This window comes from Bos indicus x Bos taurus, chromosome 3 (assembly GCF_003369695.1).
Source record: "Bos indicus x Bos taurus breed Angus x Brahman F1 hybrid chromosome 3, Bos_hybrid_MaternalHap_v2.0, whole genome shotgun sequence".
NCBI classification, from domain to species: Eukaryota; Metazoa; Chordata; class Mammalia; order Artiodactyla; family Bovidae; genus Bos; species Bos indicus x Bos taurus.
In genome coordinates, this window is record NC_040078.1 from 77,400,630 (window position 1) to 77,412,178 (window position 11,549).

The window sequence follows — 11,549 nt, forward strand, 5'->3', positions numbered from 1 at the left end:
ACTCATCCTCCTAGCATGTCCCAGTTTATCTGTGTGATGAAGAAGAGGGGGTGAATTAGGTTACTGTCCATTCTAACCCCAGTGAATCTTTAATCCTAACATCTTAATCCAGGACAAATGCCCTATGGGGAAGATTGAAGGGAGCAGGGAATCCTGGTGTTTTGACGTTTCCCATAGGCAAACTATAGTTCCTTCCCATTATAGCTACACTATGCTAAGCGCTCTGCAAATATTATCACATTCATTCCAAATGATGACAGGCACTATTAATAGTGCCGGGGTTTACAGGTGGGGGAACTGAGTCACATAGGCATTAAGTATTGGATTGACCAAAAAGTTCGTTTGGGTTTTTGGTGAAATGTTACAGGAAAAACCCAAAGGAACTTTTTGGCCAACCCAATTCCGTGAAGGTGTCACAGAGCTGGTGAGTTGTAGACATGTGTTTCAAACCAGGCCAGTCTGGGCCCAAAGTGAGGGCTCTCAACCACTGTACTATGCTGTCTCCACAATTACAGCTTTTTCTCAATTAGCCTCTGAGTGGTCCAAAGCCCGCTGACTCTGCTTCCCATGATTGGCTCTGTCAACAGATGCATATGTCTCGCCAGCCTCAAACCAGGGCTTCCCAGGTAGTGCTAGTGGTAAAGAACCTGTCTACAATGCAGGAGACACAAGAGACACAAATTCAACCCCTGGGTTAGGACTTTCTCCCGGAGGAGGGCATGTCAACCCGCTCCAGTATTCTTGCCTGGAGAATCCCATGGACAGAAGAGCCTGATAGGCTACAGTCCATGGGGTCTCAGAGTCGAACACAACTAGAGAGACGCAGCATGCATGCCTGGCCTCAGACTGATGGTGGAAACACAAGCATATCTCATGGTGTTGGCTTGCAGCATGAATAAGATGTTGTTTGTAATGAATAACTCTCTTCATTTATTGGCATTTGCTAGCTGGGCAAGTTGACTCTCTGTGCCTCAGTTTACCTATCTGTCAAATGGATGTGATAGTATCCATTTCAGGGGATTGTTGTGAAAGTCAAATGAATTAATACATGTGAAGTACTCAGTATCTAGCACAGTGACACTACTCTTTAAATGTTGTTAATATCATTACATCACATTATAAGCTACAACTATTTACGAGGCACTGTGCAAAACACTGGAAAAAGAAGGTTAAACAAGACAGGTGGGTCCCTCCCCTCAGGTCTAGTGGAGGAAATTTTTTTGAACTAATACTGACAAATGATAAACGTTAGGAGTGTTACAAAGAAGAACTATGGGTTGCTGTCAGAGCGACCAGTAAAAAGCTCTAACCTGATCCCTAACTGGAGATCAGCAAAGTCTTCCATAAGAAGGTAGCTTGGCATAGCAGACACTGAAATTTCTCCCCAGGTGTATTTCTCCTTACTTTCTGTATTCTCACCTGTTTTCTTCACCCCCAATATCCAATCCATGAACAAGATATACAGGCTCTTATTGTAAAATAAACCCCAGTTTTATTCAATTCCACCAGTATTACCCTTTCTTGAACCACCACATCCACCTTGCCTTCTGCAGGAGTCTCCAAAGGTTTTCCTTCCATGCTTTCTCTCTGTCATATCTGCTACCCATTCTCCATAGCATCAAGAGTAATCTTTTAAAAATGTGAACATAAATTAAAATGTCCCAGTGACTTACATTTAAACTGAAAATCTGGGGCCCTTACCCATGGTTTATAATGCCCTAGGTGATCTGCCCCACTTACCTCTCTGACCAATGGTATACCTGCCTGTCTCCATCACTGTGCCCTAGGAATAAGTCTTTTTCCTCTCGGCTTTACAAAGCTTGTCCTGCCTCAGGACCTTTGCACGTACTGCTGCCTCTCTCTGGTGTATCCTTTTTATCAGTGTCACAGCTCCAGTAACTAAGAGGTGATCTAATCAACCTGTAGAGATCTCCCACCCAACCACTACTCTCCAGAGAGCCCCGAGTTCCCTACCCCATCTTTGTTTTTCCAACAATCACCAAAATTATCTTGTCCATTCATTGCTTACTTGTTTCCTCTTTCTCCCCAGTGCTGGAATATAAGATAAACAGGATCTAGGGCTCTGCCTTTTATTCACTACTGTCCCCATCATCTAAAACAGTGCCTGGGACTTCCCTTATGGTCCAGTGGTTAAGAATCCACCTTGCAATGCAGATGACACAGGTTCAATTCCTGGTCAGGGAACTAGGATCCCACATGCCGCAGACAAGCCCATGTGTTGCAACTAAAACCTGACCCAGCCAAATAAATAAATATTAAAAATCAGTGCCTGACACACAGTAGGTACTAAATAAATATTTGTGATCCAAATGACTGAAGTTCTTTTCATCTGAATCCTAGAAGGAGGATGAGAGTTAACCAAGTGAAGATGAGGAGCAAGAATCTTCTGGGCAGGGGAACAGTATGTTTAAAGACCTGGAACTTCAGGAAGAGTATGGTATTTTAAGGGAACTGAAAAGGAGTGCAGCTGGAGTGCCAAGGACATGGAACAGGTTGAGGCTGGCAGACAAGTAGGGCCAGAGCATCCTGGGACCTGCAGCCATGCTGAAGATTGTGGACTTTTGTAAGGGCAGTAGAAGGCTGTTTTAAAGCTTAAGCCACAGACTCAGGTTAGTGTTTCTAAAAGAACTCTCTGTAGTTCTTGGCTTAGGGTAGATTTTATTAACACCAGGTCATAACTCCCTTTCCCTTGCCTCAATCTGAGCAAAACCTTGTAGGGTAGACAAGAAACACATGATTACTTCCAAACTGCAGGTGTAAAATTAAAAAAGCAAAGATTCCGAGAGCATAAACAAATTGCTGATGGTCAGCATGACTTGATTCTGACCTTCCCTGGCTTCAAGCAGCCATGAACAAAGGACACGGGAAGTGCGTATAGGGAGCACCCGGCTGAATGCCCTTGGTGTCTCTCCTCCTCTCTGTCCTAGGGAGGGGGGCATCAGGCACAACATACATTAGAACCCATGCTTGTAATAAATCTTCTGCTTCCCTGTGAAAAGACCATCATGAATCTTGTCTATTAAAGAGCTTCTCTGCTCTGTGAATTTTAACAACCTTCTTTAGTGTAGAAATTCGGCCTCTTGTTGTCCACGTTTGAAATTCAAATCTTGGGTGAGTAGATATATTACACCACTGAGGTACAGGAGCGGGAAGGCCATCCATCCATCCACCTCCATTTAGGTCATTCCTTTTCACCTGTAACGGATGAATCCTCTGCCCTGGTTTGCTTCTACATCCCTGTTCACCCGCCGCCCCCACCCCCTACCCCACGATGAGAGCCCAGAACACTGACTGCTGTGGTGGGAGGAAGAGAGGTAACTGCTACAGGTGAGGTGCAGTACGAGCCAGGTCCCATTTAATCCATCAGCAGCAATCCCTTCCTTGTTTTTGCTGACTGAGAGATCTAAATCGCATGTTTCAAGTAAAACGTACCAACACGTTGGAATTAAAGTCAATAGTCTCTATTCTGACTACCCCCACACCAAATCCACCCCCATCATCCCTTACATTGTCAGAACCACCTCCCCAGTGACTCAGCCTCAGATTTTTCTCCCAACTATCTCATGCTCCATTACCATCAGTCATCTGATGGAAACAAATCTGGTTAGGTTTCTGCCTGGCTCAGAAACATTCCCTGGCTCCCCACTGCCCACAGCTTACCATCTAATAAGGAACAAAACCAATCATGCTAGAAGAACAATAAGAGAAGAGGCCTGTTAGGGCAACGGGAGGTGTGGATGATTCATGATGCTTTTGCTGCAGGAGCAGCGGCTGAGGGGTGGGGGCTTGGGGGTGGGGAGCACGGAGACTCCACAGAAGGCGGCTGAGCTGGATTTGGTGATGGATAGAGGGGTCTTTTCTAAAAAGAAGGCGGCAACATGAGCAAAGGCACTGAAAGGCTGAAGCCACGGCTTCGGCTGCCCCTGGGACACATAACCGGTTGTTATTGCGCCATGGAATCTTTCTCTCCGAGCTCTGAGGAGCAGCATAGCAACAAGCAATGATTTGTTACAGCTAGGTTGTCAGGCAGTTTATCTGATGTTAGCGTCCACGTGAACTGCATGATGATTTATGAAACTCAATTTCTTCACCAATACAGGCAAACAGATTCAGCTGTGCAGTTAGGAAGAGCTTGGGGAAAGGCAGCCTCTAGGGAGAGACTGAGGCTACCCTCCCCCTATGGCTCCAGCTCCAGCTCCATGCCGTGCTGGTTGGGATCAAGGCTCTGGAACACAGCTACAGGGCTGGGGCTGAGCTTGCAGGCTAGTAAGGAAAATGATTAAAAAATAAACCAAAAAACAATGCTGGAATTCAAATGCCATGGTGTTGCTGTGGTTTTTCCCTTTTTGCCTTCTGGATTTGGCTTTGGAACTCTCTCTTTTGGCTAAGGAAGGGGTATCTGTGTCCTGGGAAAGTCAAGGAGATACTGCAAGGGCACCAGTAGAGGGGTTCAGGGGAAGGGAGGCTTCCTCTGTCTCTGAGGCAGTCCCTAGCCTAGACTTAAAGCTAAAGGGGCAAAGAGTTCTGAGTATTTTTCCAGTTCAGTTCATTGGGACCATAGGGCTCCACAGAGGCACTGGGTCTAAATCATAGCTAATAAGAAAGAGGATCCATTTGCCCAGGCTTGTTCTGTATGTTGCTTTCATCAAACTTGGCAGCTTAAGGTCAATGGTATTTGGAGATTGTCCTTGAGGCTAGATTGGTCCCAAAGTTTAGAATTGCCAGGCCCCAGGGTCACAAGGAAGACTGATTCATGCTCTGTGAATTTTGTGTCTGGGACTCTGGCAAGAACTCACAGTAAAAAACAAGGATATGATACAGTTAGTTCCAACCGCCTTCAGCCCAAAGCAGAATTGCTGCTGATACAGGCACACTAACTTGTCCTAGGCTACCTGCCCCTTTGGCACTGCTTCTGCACAGCATTGCATGTCCTCTCTAGGCCTGTGTATATATTAGCCAAGTGACTATATGAGTCACCATATAACAGTCAAGTGATCTATAGACCTAATGCAGTTTCTATTAAAATCCTAGCACGGTTTGGTAGACACAGACAAGCTTATTCTAAAATTTAAGTGAAAAAGGAAATGTGCTAGAAAGGCCAAAATAATTTTCAAGAAGAAGAGTGAAGTGTGAATAAAGACTTTTCAATGTTAAGGCTTAATAGTTACAGTAATCAAGGCAGTGTGGTATTGGTAGAGAGAGAGGCACACAAATCAAGGGGGCAGAACAGAGAGCCCAGAAAGTGACCTGCAACATATGCCCAAGTGATTTTTGACAAAGGGGCACAAACAATTTAAGAATAACCTTTTTAACAAATGGTCCTGGAGTGATAGGATGTTATGAATGGTGTCTGCCCCATACTCCCACAAATTCATATGTTGAAACTCTAATCCCTAAGGTGGCTATATTTGGAAGATAGGGCTTTGAGGAGGTATTTAAGGTTAAATGAGATTCTAAGGATAGAGTCCTAATGCATATTAGAAAAAGGAAGAGAGAGATCTACGTTCTCTCCCTTTCTCTCGCCCCTCCCTTCTCTATGTGAGCACACAGCAAGAAGGGAGCTCTCCGCAAGCCAGGGAGAGAGGCACCTTCACCAAGAACCCAACCCTGATCTCATGCTTCTAGAGTTCAGAATTATGAGAAAACAAATTTCTGTTGCTGAAACCTCCCAGCCTATGATAGTTTGCTATGGCAAGCTGAGCTGATTAACAGACATCTATAGACAAAAAAAGAGCCTAGACCCCACACCTTATAAAACCATATTAATGCAAAATGAATCATGGACTCAAATGGAAAGTGCAAAACTATAGAACTTTCAGAGAGAAACATAGAAAATCTTTGGAACCTAGGACCAGGTGAACAATTCTTAGACTTGAGAGTAAATGCATCATCTATAAAGGAACAATTCAAATATTTTCATCACCAAGAAAATTAAAATCATTTGCTTTGTGAACAACTCTTTTAAAAAGATGAAGAGATAAGTATGCAGACTGGAAGAAAGTATTTGTAAACCCCCTATGGGACAAAGTATTCCTATGAATAATATGTAAGGGATGCTAAAAACTCCACATGTAAAAAGTCCCAATTAGAAAATGAACAAAAGATACAAATAGATATTTATCAAAGAAGATATACAGATGGCAGATAATCACATGAAAAGATGTTCAGCATCATTAGCCAATGAGGAAATATAAAGCCATAATGAGATATCACACACTCCTATCAAAATTGCTAAAATTAAAAATGTGATAATATCAAATTTTGGGGAAGATGTGGAAAAACTAGCATACATTGCTGGTTTTTAAATGGTACAGCTACTCTAGAAAACAGTTTTTAAAAACGTTAAACATAAATTAATCATATAACCCAGCAATTCTACTTTCAGGTAAATATCCAAGAAACATGAAACACACACATACACTTGTTCATGAATATTCATAGAAGCTTTATAATAGCCAAAATGAAGAAGCAAGGAATAAACAAGATACCTGTTAGTGAATGGATAATCAAACTGTGGTTGTTGTTGCTATTGTTGTTCACTCAGTTGTGTTCGACTCTTTGTGACCCCTGGACTGCAGCACGCGAGGCTTTCCTGTCCTTCACTATCTCCCAGAGCTTGCTCACACTCATGTCCATTGAGTTGGTGATGCCATGCAACCATCTCATCCTCTGTCATCCTTGTCTCCTGCCTTCTATCTTGCCCAGCATCAGGGTCTTTTCCAATGAGTCGGCTCTTTGCATCAGGTGGCCCAAGTATTGGAGCTTCAGCATCAGTCCTTCCAATGAATATTCAGGGTTGATTTCCTTTAGGATTGACTGGTTTGATCTCCCTGCTGTCCAAGGGACTCTCAAGAGTCTTCTCCAACACCACAGTTTGAAAGCATCATTTCTTTGGCACTCAGTCTTCTTTATGGTCCAACTCTCATATCCATGCATGACTACTGGAAAAACCATATCTTTGACTAGATGGACCTTTGTCAGCAAACTAATGTCACTGCTTTTTAATACACTGTCTAGGTTTGTCAAAGCTTTTCTTCAAACAGCAAGTGTCTTTTAATTTCATGGCTGCAGTCACCATCCATAGTGATTCTCAAGCCCAAGAAAATAGTCTCTCACTGTTTCCATTGTTTCCCCATGTATTTGCCACAAAGTGATGGGACTAGATTCCATAATCTTAGGTTTTTGAATGTTGAGTTTTAAGCCAGCTCTTTCACTCTCTCCTTTCGCCTTCATCAAGAGGCTTTTTAGTTCCTCTTAACTTTCTGCCATTAGAGTGATGTCATCTGTATGTCTGAGATAATTGATATTTGTTTCTCCTGGCAATCTTGACTCCAGCTTGTGCTTCATCCAGCCAAGCATTTCACATGATGTACTATGCATATAAGTTAAATAATCCAGGTGACAGTATACAACCTTGACATACTCCTTTCTCAATTTTGAACCAGTCTGTTGTTTCATGTCTGGTTGTAACTGTTGCTTCTTGACCTGCATACAGGTTTCTCAGGTGGCAGGTAAGGTGGTCTAGTATTTCCATCTCTTTGAGAATTTTCCATAATTTGTTGTGAGCACAACTAACACAGTAAAAGGCTTTAGTGTGGTCAGTGAAGCAGAAGGAATTCTGAAATTCCCTTGCTTTTCCTGTGATCAAACTGTGGTACATACATACAATGAAAATATAATGATACTTTTTATAACATGGATGAATCTTAAAAACATTATGCTGCTTGTCCCTGCTCCTTGCCTCTTAGAACATCCTTGATGTGCTCAGCTGAGTGTTCTGTGGGCCCAGAGTGTTTACTGTTTAAAAAAAGTATTCAAAGCCACTCCAAGCCCCTTGAAGAGCACAGTTATGAATAAGGAAATAGGACCACCGTTTTGTTGGTCTTCAGAATTGAAGCTATGGTTTGAGGGATAGCTAGGGGATATTTGTATTGTGCTGCTAGAGGTGAAATTCATGAACAGACAGAAGAAATATATTTATCAAGAAATTTGAGTTTCATCCTTGATTAAGGTAGGGACAAAGCAATACAAAATTAGACTGTGATAATGTAATTCTCATGACTTTTAGGACAGCTTCTGAAAAACCAATCTTTGAGTTCTAGGGGCTGCATGGTTGCAAAGCTTAAACTTAAGGGAATTGAGGAAGGCAACCCCTAGAAGTGGTACCCTTCTAGTGGTATAATTTGACTCAACTGGGGGATCCTTGGCCAGTCTAGACAGAAAAGATACATACAGTGTACTGGCCATTCTAAGTTGGTAAAGCAATTTATTTGGTTAATTCTGATAAGGAAGGAGATTCTGGCATGCTAAGTAGTTACATGACCCTGAGCAGCCAGTGTCCCCCAGCTTCTTACAGGAACAATTTGTGTTCAGTCACTCCAGATGGAGTATTAACCAGTCTGTGATAACTTTGGATGGCCATGGATTCCTCAGCTATACTGACCAGCTCCAGGTATGCCTAACAGATGCCAGCAGGTTTGGGTAACTCATTGAACTCCATTCCCCTATCTGGAACTGCAGTTATTCCTCCTGAAGGGAGAGTTTCCAGTAAGTGCAGGTCATAAACTTGCATTAAGTCCCTGCCTGTCATCCATTCAGCCAGTCTCTTAACGACGGCACAGTGCAGTGAAACACTGGGATCAGCCCCTCTGCAAAGGCCACAACCCTGATGGAGCTCTGAGAAGATGGTTGAATTTAACTTTGTAAAAGAAGTCAAAGTCACCACAAGGCTTCCTTAAAAGAACGTGGGAGTGTCAAGATCTGTTGTTTCTTTCTCTGTGCTGCTCAGAAGGATCTGAGGCTGTGGGGTGAGCTGATCACAGAATCAAGGTGTGCTGAAGTCCATCCTGTGCTTTGCCCCACTGGCTCCCTTGGGGAGTCCCAGAAGTGATCTGAGCCCAACTTTTAGTCGGACAGACTGACTTCCAAGGGAACACAAGAAGCCAGACATGGAAGACCATATATTGTGGAGTTCCATTTATATATCATATCCTGAAAAGGCAAATCTATGAGACAGAAAGTAGACTGGTGTTTGTTTAGGGCTGAAGTGGGAGCCAGGAGTGAAAGTGGGTAGGATGTATCTGTTAAAGGTTATGGAAATGTTCTAAATTTTCACTGTGGTTATGGGTGCAATTCAGTAAATTCACTCAAAATTATTAAATTTGTATAAGTGAATTTTATGTAGGTTGCACCTCAAGAAAGCTAATAATTTTTAAAAATTGATTTTTAGTTTGAAAATTTACAGAAAAACTAAGAAATGAATAGTATATTTAGTACACAGCTATAGCTTTAAGGTAATAGAAATTGGGAAGACCCTTTGTTTATACCCGCAAGTTCCATTGCAGCCCTAGATTCCTTGATACTAAGATACTGAGTTGAAATTAAAATTTAACATGTAGAATCACAAATACAGTGGGTCTGTCATTATCTCACGACATACTGTATATTCAGATGTTCAGACCTTCCTTCACTAGAGCTATCATTATTAAAGAAATTACAGCTTTTTGGAGAAATCATTCCACAGTAGAACTTCCATGTCCAACTTGAAACCATTTCAATAGTAAAAATCAAAATGATTCATCCCATACCCATGTTCTGATCTTGAAAGAAAAATTTTACCCAGTGCAAAATCGTAATTGTAGTTTTACAATTTTAACTTGTTCTCTGGCATCCTTAAATTCATCTTCAGGCTTGAAAAGTGGTAGAAGTCATCACTTCTTGCAAAGAAGTTCAGCTATACTTAGAGAACAAAATAAGCCAAACTAGAGAGTTCTAGTGAGAGATCAACATGTGAGTTGCCATTATTTGTTTGCTAAAAATATGTTTACTATAGTAGAACATATTTTCAGACTGCCAAGATGTGGAATCCTCAACTCATTCTTTTAACTCTCCATCTGTTCAGTGCTCTGCCACTTTTATTTTTATAATGTGAGGATAATTTAGTCTCAGTAGAATAAGAGACTAAAATTACAATACGGTGTGTGTTTATCTATCTATATAGATATATTTAAACAAGGTATAAATATGAACACACACATATACATAGTCTAAGGAAAAATATATCATTTGTAGCTTCAGAGGTATTTTTAACAGCTAATTATTATTTTTTTTAATTCTAAGGAGGACACTCTACCTTCAGTGGTCATGGATGATATTATATTAAAATGTTTGAAAACCATTTTTGACTAAAAAGCAAGTTGATGTATAGGACCATTTGGATGAAGAAAAGAAGACTTGGGTTCTGGTCCCTCATGTGAGCCAGTTACTTGTATCTTTAGGCCCCCCTTTTCTCATGTTTGAAGGACTATTAAGAGATTTAGGGAAGATAATCTCTAAAGGGGCTTCCCTGGTGACTCAGCCGATAAAGAACCTGCCTGCAATGTGAGAGATCCAGGTTCAGTCCCTGGGTCAGGAAGATCCCCTGGAGAAGGGAGTGGCAACCCACTCCAGTATTCTTGCCTGGAGAACTACATGATCAGAGAAGCCTATAGTCCATGGGGTTGCAAAGAGTAGTAATGGAATGAGGGACTAACACACTAATCTCTAAAATGCCTATAAACCTAAAATATGACCCAGAGACTTTTTTTTTTTTAATTTTAAATAGATCTGTTCAACAAACAATTGAACAACAGTTTTAAGATACTTTATAACATTGTAGAACTACAAAGTTTTGGAGTCAGAACTCTGTCTCTTCTACTTTCCAATTTCTTACCTTAGTCAAGTTATTTCATCATTCTGAGCCCTAATTCTATTACCATTAAACATGAGGTTAATAATGTATACTTCATAGTGATGCAGTATGGTTAAAGTAACACTAACCAACATAAAATATAAATTCCCAGGCCTTGATGGATTAAATGCTAGATATTTATTTCTTCCTCTTAAAAGATTTTAGTAGTGAAAAGGGACCAAAGCTGCTTCTATTAATACACAATTTTCCAGGTGTGTGTAGCAGAGAAAGGAAGAGTGAAGTAAGCATACAGACTTGCTAACCACATTCAGTTCAGTTCAGTTGCTCAGTCGTGCCCAACTCTTTGCAAAGCCATGGACTGCAGCATGCCAGGCCTCCCTGTCCATCACCAACTCCCAGAGTTTGCTCAAACTCATGTCCATTAAGTTGGTGATGCCATCCAACCATCTCATCCTCTGTCATCCCCTTCTCCTGCCTTCTATCTTTCCCAGCATCAGGGTCTTTTCCAATGGCTTTTCTTTTGGCTCTTCACATTAAGTGGCCAAAGTATTGGAGTTTCAGCTTCAGCATCAGTCCTTCCAATGAATATTCAGACTGATTTCCTTTAGGATTGACTGATTTGATCTTGCAGTTCAAGAGGCTTCTCTAACACCACAGTTCAAAAGAATTGCAATTCTACGGGCATTCAGCTTTCTTTATGATCCAACTGTCACACCATACATGACAACTGGAAAAACCATAGCTTTGACTAGACGGACCTTTTTTGGCAAAGTGATGTCTCTGCTTTTTAATATGCTGTCTAGCTTGGTCATAGCTTTTCTTCCAAGGAGCAAATGTC